Source organism: Pelodiscus sinensis, chromosome 18 (genome assembly GCF_052426305.1).
Source record: "Pelodiscus sinensis isolate ZL-2025 chromosome 18, ASM5242630v1, whole genome shotgun sequence".
NCBI lineage: Eukaryota > Metazoa > Chordata > Testudines > Trionychidae > Pelodiscus > Pelodiscus sinensis.
The window spans coordinates 23,406,269-23,418,620 of NC_143069.1; positions in this window are offsets into that span (position 1 = coordinate 23,406,269).

The following is a 12,352-nucleotide window of genomic DNA, read 5'->3' on the forward strand; positions in this document are numbered from 1 at the left end:
GCTGCGTAGGGTGCATGTGAACCACCCCAAATGGTCACGAGAGACGAGGGTAGTAAAAAGCTCATTTAATGTATAACCCATTTCAAGGGGTTCTTTGGATTAGGGATGTGAAAGGTTAACCAGTTAACCAGTAAGCAACCAGTTAACCAGGGGCCATGGGCAGGGGAGCTACTGCAGTCCCATGGGACCTGCCACAGACAGGGGCTTCTCCAGCCATCTCCTGCCATAGACAGGGGCTTCTCCTGCCACAGACAGGGGCTTCTCCTGCCACAGACAGGGGCTTCTCCTGCCACAGACAGGGGCTTCTCCAGCCATCCAGCTTCTCCAGGCCCACAGAGGGACCCAACCCAGAGAACTCCACAATGGTGTCGCCTGGAGAAGGTGAGTGGGAGAAATGGAGCAATTCATCTCCTGGGGAACAGAGCCCCCGCTCAGACGCCCTTGGGGCCATTCGGGTGTTTGGAGGGGGACGGTCCCTGCACAGCGGGAGATGGACAGACCCTGGGGACACCCAGCTGTGGGGCAGTGGGGATGGGGGCACTGGGCGCGCAGGGCAGGGATTGGAGCACGTCTGGGGAGGGACAGACAGACTCAGACCTTGTCTGCATGAGACCTCGGCCCCAAATGCCCAACCCCCCCGGGGAGCTCAGAAGCAGTCGGGGCTGTGGGAATTAGCGCCCGGATGGGACATGGCCCGTGGGGCAGCCAAGCTCCCCTGAGCTCTGTGGGGCAGGGGGCTCCTCCCCTGCAGAAGGGACACCACGCCCATTCCAACCCCTCAGGGACTCCAGGGGTGAGTGGCCCCTGACTGGGGCAGGGACCGTCTCTGTGTCTGGTGTCTGTACAGCACCGAGCACGCAGGGCAGCTGGCCCAGGACAGGGCTCCTGGTGATTAGCACGAGTCATTAGGGATTGTGGTTTCCATGGAGCCAGGCAGGGGCCGTATCTCGCTGAGGGTCTCACTGGGACCCATCCTGCGATCCCAGGGACACTGATCCAGCCCCAGTCCCTGTGTCCCATCCTCACTCCAGGGAATTGGCTCAGCCCATGGTGTATTGACACCCTGTATAACTAGCCACAGATTCCGGCTTTCTCACACCCTCCCTGCCCCTGAGTGTCTTTGTTCCACAGATGCCCTCGTGGGCCAAGGGAAACTGCAAGATGTCTTTGTAAGTGCCCCCCAAAACTCCCCAGCTCTGTGCCTTGCCTCACCCCACACCAATGCACCATGCACCCCCTCACTGCATATGAATCCCCCCTGCTGTCTGGGATCAGGACTGTCTGGTGTGTGGCTGTGTGTGTTTGTGTGCTGGTTTTGACTCATACACTTGGGCCGTGTCCAGACTCAGGGGTTTTTTCGGGAAAAGTAGCCTTTTCCCGAAAAAACTTCTCCTGCGTCCAGACTCAAGCCGCGTTCTTTCGAAATTATTTCGAAAGAACGCGGCTTTTCTTTCGATGGCGGTAAACCTCGTTTCACGAAGAAGAACGCCTTCTTTCGAAAGTTCCTCTTTCGAAAGAAGGCGTTCTACAATGTAAAGAGGCCGTCTTCGAAAGAGAGCATCCAGACTCGCTGGGTGCTCTCTTTCGAAAAAGCGGATTTCCTCTATCGAAAGATCCGCCTGCAGTCTAGACGCGATCTTTCGAAAGAGGTTCTTTCGAAAGATGCTTTCGAAAGAGCCACGTTCGAAAGAAGCCTGCAGTCTAGACATAGCCATAGTGACTCTCTTCCCTCCCTACCCCAGGAGCCCAACCCCAGCGCTGAGGGACTCACCTATGCCGAACTGGACCCCCCAGCGCTGCAGACTAAGCGGGGGGCCCTGTCCCCAAAGCCATCCTGTATGCCGCAGTCAGCACCTGTCCTCTGCCCCCATAGAGGAAGTCACTAGATCAATGGGGCAGGGAGGATGGTCCCCAGAGAGTGATGCAGTGACACCCCCCAGAGAACAGGCTCAGCTTATGGTCTCTCCTGAATCCCTTCCCCCGCCCACATCTGGTACTGCCCCACCCAGTCACATGCCTCACCCTCAGTCCCATGGGTACATGCCCTGGTCTCAGATTCCCTCCCCTCTCCCTGTGGGCACACACCCTGGTCTCAGACCCACCCCCACGGGCCCACCCCCTGGTCTCAGACCCACCCCAATGGGCCCACCCCCTGGTCTCAGACCCACCCTGTCCACTCCTGTCTGTCTGCAATACTCACTGAGGAAGACGATGGTGAGAGCAGATGCCATAATGGGCCAGTGAGGGGCACCAGCCACACCCCTTTTCCCAGCTCCACACAGCCTCAGATAAGGAGTTCCACTGCATCCACCACCCCTTGTTTCTCATCTGCAGGCAAAATCTCATGTGGTCACAGTTACCAGAGGTCTCTGCAAAACCGAGGAAATCATCAGCCTAGCCAAATGTCCAGCAGCACCAGTTTGTCCATGTCTCTGTGGGGAGGGAGGGAGGGAGGGAGGTCGTCTTCTTTGGGGAGGGTACACTAGGCTGGGAGCTGGGTTGTCATAATCAGGAGTGCTGACCAGTGTCTGGTGACTAAGGGGTTAACCCTGTAGCTAGCCAAGTATCAGGTGGTAAGTCAATAACAATGCAGGTAGAAAATTCAAACTGAAAAACAGGGGTTTTCTCTCTCTCTTCTGTGTTTGAGAGGTAGAGTAGTCTCTTCCAAGACTGAGGGAAATGGGAGAATGGGAAGCGACTGTCTAGGAAGGAGTACGGCAGAAAGGGATCTAGGGGTTATAGTGGACCACAAGCTGAATATGAGTCAGCAGCGTGATGCTGTTGCAAAAAAAGCAAACATAATTCTGAGATGCATTAACAGGTGTGTTGTGAGCAAGACATGACAAATCATTCTTCTGCTCTACTCTGCGCTGGTTAGGCCTCAGTTTGAGTATTGTGTCCTGTTCTGGGCACCGCATTTCAAGAAAGATGTGAAGAAATTGGAGAGGGTCCAGAGAAGAGCAACAAGACTCATTAAAGGTCTAGAGAACAGGACCTATGAAGGAAGGCTGAAAGAATTGGGTTTGTTTAGTTTAGAAAAGAGAAGATTGAGAGGAGACATGATAGTCGTTTTCAGGTATCTAAAAGGGTGTCATAAGGGGGAGGGAGAAAACTTGTTTATCTTGGCCTCTGGGGATAGAACAAGAAGCAATGGGCTTAAACTGCAGCAAGGGAGGTTTAGGTTGGACATTAGGAAAAAGTTCCTAACTGTCAGGGTTGTCAAACACTGGAATAAATTGCCCAGGGAGGTTGTGGAATCCCCATCTCTGGAGATATTTAAGAGTAGGTTAGATAAATGTCTATCAGGGATGGTCTAGACAGTATTTGGTCCTGCCAAGGGGGCAGGGGACAGGACTCGATGACCTCTCGGGGTCCCTTCCAGTCCTAGTATTCTATGATTCTATGATTCTCTCTCCAAGAACGGATTTCTTAGAATGTGTAAGTAGGGAAAAGTTTAGCTAGTCCGTCAGGATTTGTTGTTTTCCTTGTTTGGGGATTTGGAAATAATGTCTAAGCTGTTCATTGTGTTTTTCTTTTTTCTTTGTAACCAAGTTTTAACCCATGAGGTTTCCCTGAGTATCTTTATCAATTTGGTGGCTCTTTCCATCTAACCACTTTACTGTGCTTGCTACTGTAGTTTTATTTTGATAATAAAGAATTGTTGTATCTTGTAATTAACCGGGATTGGTTGATTGTTGTGTCCTTAGGACTCAGTGCCTACTTACAAGGGCAGAGTTCATTGTTGTCTGTGAATCTCCTGTTTTCCCAACTCCAAGTAAAACAGAGCTTGGAGCACGGGGAGAGTTTTACCTTAGGTAGGAGGTTTCCCAAGTGATCTCTTCCCTGGTTTTCTTGGATTTACTTGGGTGGTGGCAGCGGATTCCCCAAAATCTGGGTATTAGGATTTTTTTAGGGGGAGGGGTTATACCAGAGCCTGCAGAGGCAAGATTTTGGAGTGCTTTTGAGGGACCCACTTCTGCATTCATCATGCCAGAGTTGGGGACAGCCTTGACACAGATGTGTACAGGATCTGAAATTCAGTCTTTGACTGACCATTTAAAGGAAGGTGTCATAAGGCATGTGCATGAGGGGGCAGAGTTAAGGGTGTTTGGGAAACAGTAAGTGGCATTTCTTGGTTCCGGAGAGTTTGACTATTCAAAGCCTACTGCTTAGCCTGCAATCCTGCCCATGTGCAACATGAGCCCTGGCACCATGAGAAGAACAGGTGTGATGGGGAGAAAAGCAGGTGTGATGGGTTTGCTGCTCTTTGCTGCATAGCTGAGTGGGGATGGCAACTTTGCAGCTTTACACTCTTGCGCAATGCCGTTATTCCTGAAAATAATCGGCGTAACAGCATTGCGCAAGAGGGTTTTTCTTGCACAGAAAGGGGCAGTGCAGACAGCTCCTTCTGGCGCAAGAGCCTCTTCTGCAAAAATGGTGGCTCATTAGGCGATATTTCACGCTTAGCCTCATTTGCATATTTCTCAGGCCAGAAGCCGCGAGTGCAGACATAGCCTGACTCAGCCAGCCGCGAGTGCAACAGGGCCTCATTTATCCCATCAAATGCAGAGGGGCCAGATCAGATCAGCACAAATCCAGATTCTCTGGGGAACGGGGCAGTGCAAGGCTGCAGCGCCACCTAGCGGCCACAGGAGGAATTGCCGGCCCTTGTCCCTGTGTGTGCTGGTTGGGAGGTTCCCATGGAAAGCAGCACAGTAGAAGGTTGGAAATAAAGGGCTCTAGTGCCCCCCCAGGAGTGTGTGGCCCCAAGGACCATACGAGAAGGGGCTGTCGCCCTGAAGCGGGTTCCCCCAGGGCCAACGGGCCAAGTGTGGATGTGACCTGTGGGCCCATGAGAAGGGGAATGATGTTGGTCTCCAAGGGAGGGGAACACCTGGCCTGGGGCAAGTCCCTTCAGCTGAGCCTGCCCAGAGATGCTCTCAGCATCTGTATCGTTCTGCAGCTGGCAGGGGGGGGGGAGAGTGGGAGGGAAGGGGCTGTCTGTGTGTTGCTGGGGGAGGCTTATGAGCCTGGCTCCCCACAGCAGGTCTAAGGGCTGCCCAGGCCCAACCAGGATCTGCAAACAGAAAGGGCTTGGTTCTCAGCTGTTACATGGGAGTCCTAGTTCCCAACCTCCTCCTCTAACCCTTAGTCCCCACTCCCCTCCCAGAGCTGGGACCAGGGCCAAATGTGGCTGACTACTAGCTTACTCCTGCCAGGTAGCCAGCAGCTGCACAAACACAGCTTATGTCCCTCTCTAGGGGCCTAGCCACACACCCACTGGCAGCTCAGTGGGCAAGGTTTATGTGGCACATGGGAAAGTCCCTGAGTCTCTCCTGGTTGGTGACCCATTGGGTTGAATGGAATTTCTCTTGCTCCCATTTTCTTTTGAACCTGCCTGATTTAATTCACAGGCTGACTAAAGACCCTTAGAACCAAGCGTTACAGCGTAAAGCCGCCAACACCGCTCAGCTATGGTGCAAGGGGCAGTGAACCCAGGTGTTCCCCTTCGTGCCCATTCCTCGCATGCTGCCAGGGCTTGTGTTGCATGTGGGCAGGTTTGCAAGCTGAGCAGGAGGCTTTAAAGAATCAAAGCCTCCAAAGCCAGGAAATGCCACTTACTGTTCCCTAAACACCCTTAACTCTGTCCCTTCACTAACAGGCCTCACAACAGCTTCCTTTAATTGCATGATCACGTCCTGATTTTATTTACATGAGTCACCAACCACTTGGATCTAGAAACAAAGAAAGGGGGAGGGGAATCGTCATGGAAATAATGGTCAGTCCATGATTGAATTTCAGAACCTGTGGTCTCCTGGCTCCCCACAGACAGAGGAGACTTCCCTTTCTCCCCACAGAGATACGGACAAGCTGGAGCTGCAGGACATTGAGCCAGGCTGATAATTTCCTCGGTTTTGCAAAGACCTCTAATTAACTGTGATTGCACGAGATGTCGCCTGCCGATAAGAGGCAAGGGATACCAGAAGAGATGAAATATTATTGACTTCCTGTAGCTGCAACCACCAGCTGAGTACCTTATTTGAGGAGGGGTGGAGCTGCGCATTAGGGGATCGGTGGTACCCTTCACTGCCCCATTATGGGATCTGCTCTCACCATCCTTTTCCTCTGTGAGTATTGCAGAGAGCCAGGGGCATGCGCCTGTGGGGAGATCTGAGACCAGGGCATGTGCCCATTGGAGGGAAACTGAGGCATGTGTCCAATGGGGAGGGTATGGGTCTGAGCGGCTGGATGCGGCAGAACCAGCTGCAGGAGGGTTATGGGGAGACCTCCACTGGATCCCCCTTGACCACATGCTAGTTGACTCCCTCAAAGAACTCTGGCTATTAGTAAGGCATGATTTCCCTTTACAGACACCATGTTGACTTTCCCCAACAAATTATGTTCATCCATATGTCTGACAATTTTATAATTGTCACAGACTGGCCTGACTGCATCCAAGCACACCGAGGTGGGGCAGAGTCCCTGTGGCTTCTTCCACAAGAGTTATTCCTCTCCCCACGAGGAATAAGCCCCTTTTGTGCAAGAGCTGTTGTGCAAGAAGGCAGCGTGGACAGGCTCCAGGGGCTTCTTGAGCAAGACACTTTTATGGCTAATATGGCCATCAGAGCTTTCTTGCGCAAGAGAGCATTCAACTGCCATGGACACTCTTGTACAAAAGCACATGGCAGGGTGGAGGTGCTCTTGCACGAGACCTTTTGCGCAAGAACTCCTGCGTGAAACAGTTCTCGTGCAAGAAGCCTGCAGTGTAGGGCAGGGAGCAGCCTGGGGGCTACTGGAGCTGCTGGCCGCAGGATGCCCAGTCAGGGAGTGGGGGGCACCCCTAGGAATGGCTCAAACTTCCCAGAGGGGTGGCTAGAGGAAGGACATTTGCCTGGCAGGGGTGGGGGGGGGGCAGTGACCTCACAGTGGCTTTGGGCAGCCCTCAGCATATGAGGCAAAGGGCAGGTGGGGAGGTGGTGACCTCACAGAGGGACCCACATCTCAGGCTGATAAAGGGGGGGGCGGGCCCAGGGGACTTTGGAGACCCCCGGTTGCTTTAGCTCTGGTGCGTCTCCTCCTCACGGTTCCTTTGTGCTCTGTGAGTTCCACATCCCGACACCTTTGTGCAAAAGGTAAGAGCCCCCAGGGGTTTGGATCTCGCCCGGGGCCGGCTGGGTTCCTCCATCCCGCCCGCATTTCTGCTCTGTTCTTACCTCTTCTGTGCCCTTCCCCTGCTGCCCCCCCCCCCCCCAGCTTGTGACACAACAGACAAGCTGAGGGATGGGGTGAGATTTGCAGGAGCCCGTGGGGCGGGGGATGCAACCCCCGTTGTGGGGACTGGTGAGGTGGGGCTGGAACAGGTCTATGCCGGTGTCTTTCAGAAGAAAGCTCCACCCCCCACAGCTTAGACTCGCCCCTGATTGGCTGAGCAGGGGCTGTTGATGGGTAGGAGACTCAGGGTATGTCTACACTACAGAGTTAGTTTGAACTAAGCGAATTCGAACTAACGCGTCTAGAACTAAAAACTAGTTCGAATTAGCGTTTTGCTAATTCGAACTAGCATGTCCACATTGAGTGGACCCAGAACAGGGCTTAAGGATGGCCGGAAGCAGTGCCGGCAGGGCATCAGAGGAGGACTTAGAGCGTGGAGATGCTGTCTCAGGCTAGCCGAGGGCTGCGCTTAAAGGGTCCCGAGCCCCACCCCGGACAGACAGTTCTCAGGGGTGCCCCGCTTGCAAAGCAGTCCTGGCTTGGATTGCCCGGAGTGCCCACACTGGGCACATCACAGCACTCGGCCATCAGCCCGGCTGCACTTGCCGCAGGCTGCCATCTGGGGAGAGGGGGCAATTGGGGGGCTGCAGGAGAGCTTCCACCCCCAGAAGCCCGCAGAGCCAGCCCAGTCCTCCCCATCGGGGGCTCGTACCCCATTCCTCCCTCACCTCCTTCCACTTACCCTTCCCTAGCCCCCCTTCCTGATGTACAAAATAAAGATAACGTTTCTTCCAACATTGACTCTGTCTTTATTGAACACAACTGGGGGAGACTGGGAAAAGGAGGTGGGAGAGGGGAAGAGAAAGGCTGGGAGAGGGGAGGGCAACTAACATGATCAGGGGTTGGGAACAGGTCCCAGATGAAGAGAGGCTACAGAGACTGGGACTGTTCAGCTTAGAAAAGAGGAGATGGAGCGGGGACAGGCTAGAGGTCTCTAAAAGCAGGGGTTGGATGGAGAGGGTGCACTCAGAAAAGTTCTTCATGAGTTCCCATAAAGAAGGACTAGAGGACACCAGAGGAAAGGAATGGGTAGCAGGCTTCAAACTAGTAAGAGAAAGTTAAGTATCAGAGGGGTAGCCGTGTTAGTCTGAATCTGCAAAAGCAACGAGGAGTCCTGTGGCATCTTATAGACTAACTGAAGTGTAGGAGCATAAGCTTTCGTGGGCAAAGACCCACTTCGTCAGATGCATGTAGTGTAAATTTCCAGAGGCAGGAATAAATATGCAGGCCAGGATCAGGCTGGAGATGAGGAGGTGGATCCAATCAAGGAGGATGAGGCCCACTTCTAGCAGCTGATCTGGAGGTGTGAATTCCAAGAGAGCAGAAGCTGTTTTTGTAGTTAGCAAGCCATTGACAGTCTTTGTTTAATCCAGAGTTGATTGTGTCAAACTTAAAGATAAACTGTAGCTCTGCAGTTTCTCTTTGAAGTCTGGTCCTGAAGTTTTTTTGCTGCAGGATGGCTACTTTTAGATCTGCAATTGTGAGTCCAGGAAGATTGAAGTGTTCCCCTACAGGTTTTTGTATGTTGCCGTTCCTAATATCAGATTTGTGTCCATTGATTCTTTTCCGTAGGGACTGTCCTGTTTGGCCGATGTATATAGCAGTGGGTCATTGTTGGCACATGATGGCATATATTACGTTGGTGGATGTGCAGGAGAATGTACCAGTGAGAGTATGGCTGATCTGGTTAGGTCCTGTGATGGTGTTGCTGGTGTATATATGTGGGCAGAGTTGGCAGCGAGGTTTGTTGCAAGGATTGGTTCGTGAGTTCGAGTGATTATGGTGCGTTGTGTAGTTGCTGGTGAGAATCTGCTTCAGATTGGCGGGTTGTGTGTGGGCAAGGGCCGGCCTATCTCCCAAGGCAAATAGTTAACCTGTGGAACTCCTTGCTGCAGGAGGCTGTGAAGGCTACAACTGGAACACAGTTTAAAGGGAAGGGAGATCAAGTCATGGAGGTTGGGTCCATGGAGTAGTCTTAGCCAGAGGGTAGAAGTGGTGTCCCTGCCCAAGGTTTGTGGAAGGCTGGAGAGGGATGGCACGAGACAAATGGCTTGGTCACTGTCTTCCGTCCATCCCCTTCAGGGTCCCTAGGGTTGGCCGCTGTCGGCAGACAGGCTACTGGGCTAGATATACCTTTGGTCTGACCCAGGACGGCCATTGTAAGCTCAGGTCTCAGGGTCGGGGGTCTCAGTGGACCCCCTTGATTTTCATGCACACCTGCTCCTGGGTGGCCAGGCTGGCAGCTCTCCTGCCCTAGCCGGCCACTTTCCTGTGACCTAGTGCGGAGGTCGTGGACGAGGTCCACGATGTCGGCACTATCCCAGGTGGGTGCCCACCTCTTGCGGTCCCGGGCAAGCTCCCGGGAGCCGCCAGTCTGGTCCCGGGAAGAGGGGGTGGGCTGGGGGACATCGGGTGGGTGGCTCTGTGCCATGCCAGGTGCAGGGTCTGCTAGCTGGGTGCTGGCAGGCTTGCACCTGGCACGGGCACCGTAGCCAGCCCGTGCCCCTTTAAGGGGTCTGGGGCCTGGAGGGGGGCAATAGAGTTTCTCTGGTGTTGGCCAGAGTGGCCACCAGGGAAACCTGGGGAGGGCTAGCCTCCCACTAATTCGAATTAAGGGGCTACACAGCCCTTAATTCAAACTAGTAAGTTCGAACTAGGCTTAATCCTCGTAAAATGAGGTTTTCCTAGTTCGAACTAAGTGCTCCGCTAGTTCGATTTAAATTCGAACTAGCAGAGCGCTAGTGTAGCGCCTAGGAATGTTAGTTCGAACTAACGTCCGTTAGTTCGAACTAACATTGTAGTGTAGACGTACCCTCAGATCCTTGCAGTGCCTGTGCAAGACCGAGCCGATAAGCAAGGGGCCATTTGGGGCCTGGGGGCAGTCGCTCTGGGGAGTTGGAACCCCTGGACTTCGCTCTTCAGGCTGCGCCCCCAGCTCCTCTTTGCTCCTCTCATTTGCAGAATGGCCAAACGCTTCAGACAATTCTTCAAGAACACCCTGAAGATGGCCCCAGGGCCGGTGGGGAGCAGCTCCTCCGTCCCCGCGGGCGGGGAAGCTGAATCCCACCAGCTCGGGGCGACTCGCCCACCGGCCAGGCCCACCCGGACCTGGCTCCAGGGGCGGCTGGGAAGGCGGGACCCAGCCCAGCGGGGCAGCCGGGTAGGGTGGCTCTGGGGCCTCCTCCTCTGTGGAGAGAAACATCTGCCCCGGGAGCTCAGCCCCCATTACCACCAGGGGGAATCGCCCTGCCCGGCCCCCGGGGACCGGCCAGTCTCCGGGAGCCCCCAGCCCGTCACTCCCTGCACCAGCCCCTGCAGCTGTGGGTCCAGGTCCGTCAGCAGCAGCGCCTGGGCCTCCAGCTGCAGCCGGGCCACCTCGCGCAGCCGCTCAGACCCAGGTGAGGGGCCGTGAACACGCTGGGCCCAGGGGCTCACCCAGTACCCGGGGGCGGGGGGCGGGAAGGGGCAGCCCCAGTGTCTGCCCTGCAGCCAGGGCAATGGATGGGGGGGGGCTGCTTGGCTCTCTTGTTCCTGGCGGGGGCTCTGCCGAGGGCGTTGGCAGATGTGAGGGTGGAAGGGGGATGGGTCCCTGCGAGGGGCGTGTGGGGCCCAACCTGCCCTGGGTCCCTGACATGGGGGGCGCGTGACCCCTGCTGGCCACTGGAGTCACCCTGTTCCCTTCCCTCCCGCACAGAGCCCCCCTGCGCCTCACTGGAGCGCTGCCAGGAGCGGGTGGACTCCTGGGTGGAGGACGTGTCCATTTTTGATATCGAAGAGCAGCTCCACACCCGGGACACGGTAGGAACCTTCTCCACACGGGGGGGACCCGAGTGTGTCCAGCCCCTTCCCAGCACGTCCCCCCCCCCCGGGAGGGGCTTGTCCCTGGGGATCTCCCTGAGGCTCCTTCTCCTGCATGACATGGGCCCCCCAAGCTGGGGTTTCTTGTCATGCACCAGCTGGGCCCCCACAAGCCTGGGGCAGCAGTTGGGGGGGGAGTGTGGGTGCTTGGACAACCAGCAGCTCCCACCTCCACTCCTGGGAGACCTGAGCCCTGCCGCTGCCCGGGGGCGGGGGCGGGGGGCAGGCCCCAGGCTCACAGACTCTCTCTGGGGTGCAGAGCCCAGCCGCCCTCCAGCGGTTCCTCCTGGCCATCTCCACCGCCTGCCTCGCCGCCCTCCAAAGGGGCGAGGGCACCCTGGCGACACGCTGCAGCAGGGACACCGTGGTGGCCAGGATTGTGGTGAGCGAGTCGCGGAGGCCGGGAGGAGGGGATGGGATACGAGGGGTGGACAGGGGTGTGCCTGGGCAATGGGTGTGGGTGGGGGACCTGGAAATGGGATGGGTGGGGGACCTGGAAATGGTGGGGCCAGGAGAGCTGGAGGGGGTGGGTGGGTGGGTTGGTGGAGGAGGGAGGGACAGAGAAATGGGGCAGGTCTGGGGTGCTGGACAGGAAGGGGGATTCGGGACAGGGAGGGGTCTCCCCGGGCCATGGGGGGGGGGGGCTGGAAGGCAGCAGAGCGGGCTGCTGGGGATGCGCCTGGGGAGCTGGGATGAGGAGATTCAGAGGCTGGTCACCAGGGCAGTGAGGGGCAGGAGACGGCCTGGGGACAGGGATTGAGCTGGTCCCGGTTTGGGAGGGGGGTGCTGGGAGGGGCCCTGTGCCGGGCAGGGGGGCTACAGGGCAGCGGGAGGCAGTGGGGTTGGATCCTGCTGGGTGGGGGCGCTGGCCGTGTGAGCGTCTCTTGGGGGCCCAGCCTCACACGCCCCTTTGTCTCCTTGGGTCTCCCAGGAGATCATGGAGGACTCGCCCCCCCCGCTGGTCTTGGCCAATTGCCTCAGCGCCGCCTGCAGCCTCAGGTACCGACCCCCCCGACTCTCCCCCCCCCAAGAGCAGATCCCCTGACCAGGGAGTGGGAAAGTCTCCTGCTGCTGAATTAACAGTCTCTGCCCCTCTCTCCTGCCAGCACCCTGAAGCCTCCCCTGCCGGCCCAGCTCCTGAGCCCCCTGCTGAGGGCGGCCGTGGGACAGACAGTGTCTGGGGACTGGCAGCAGGAGCCCACCCACAATCAGGTACGTCCCC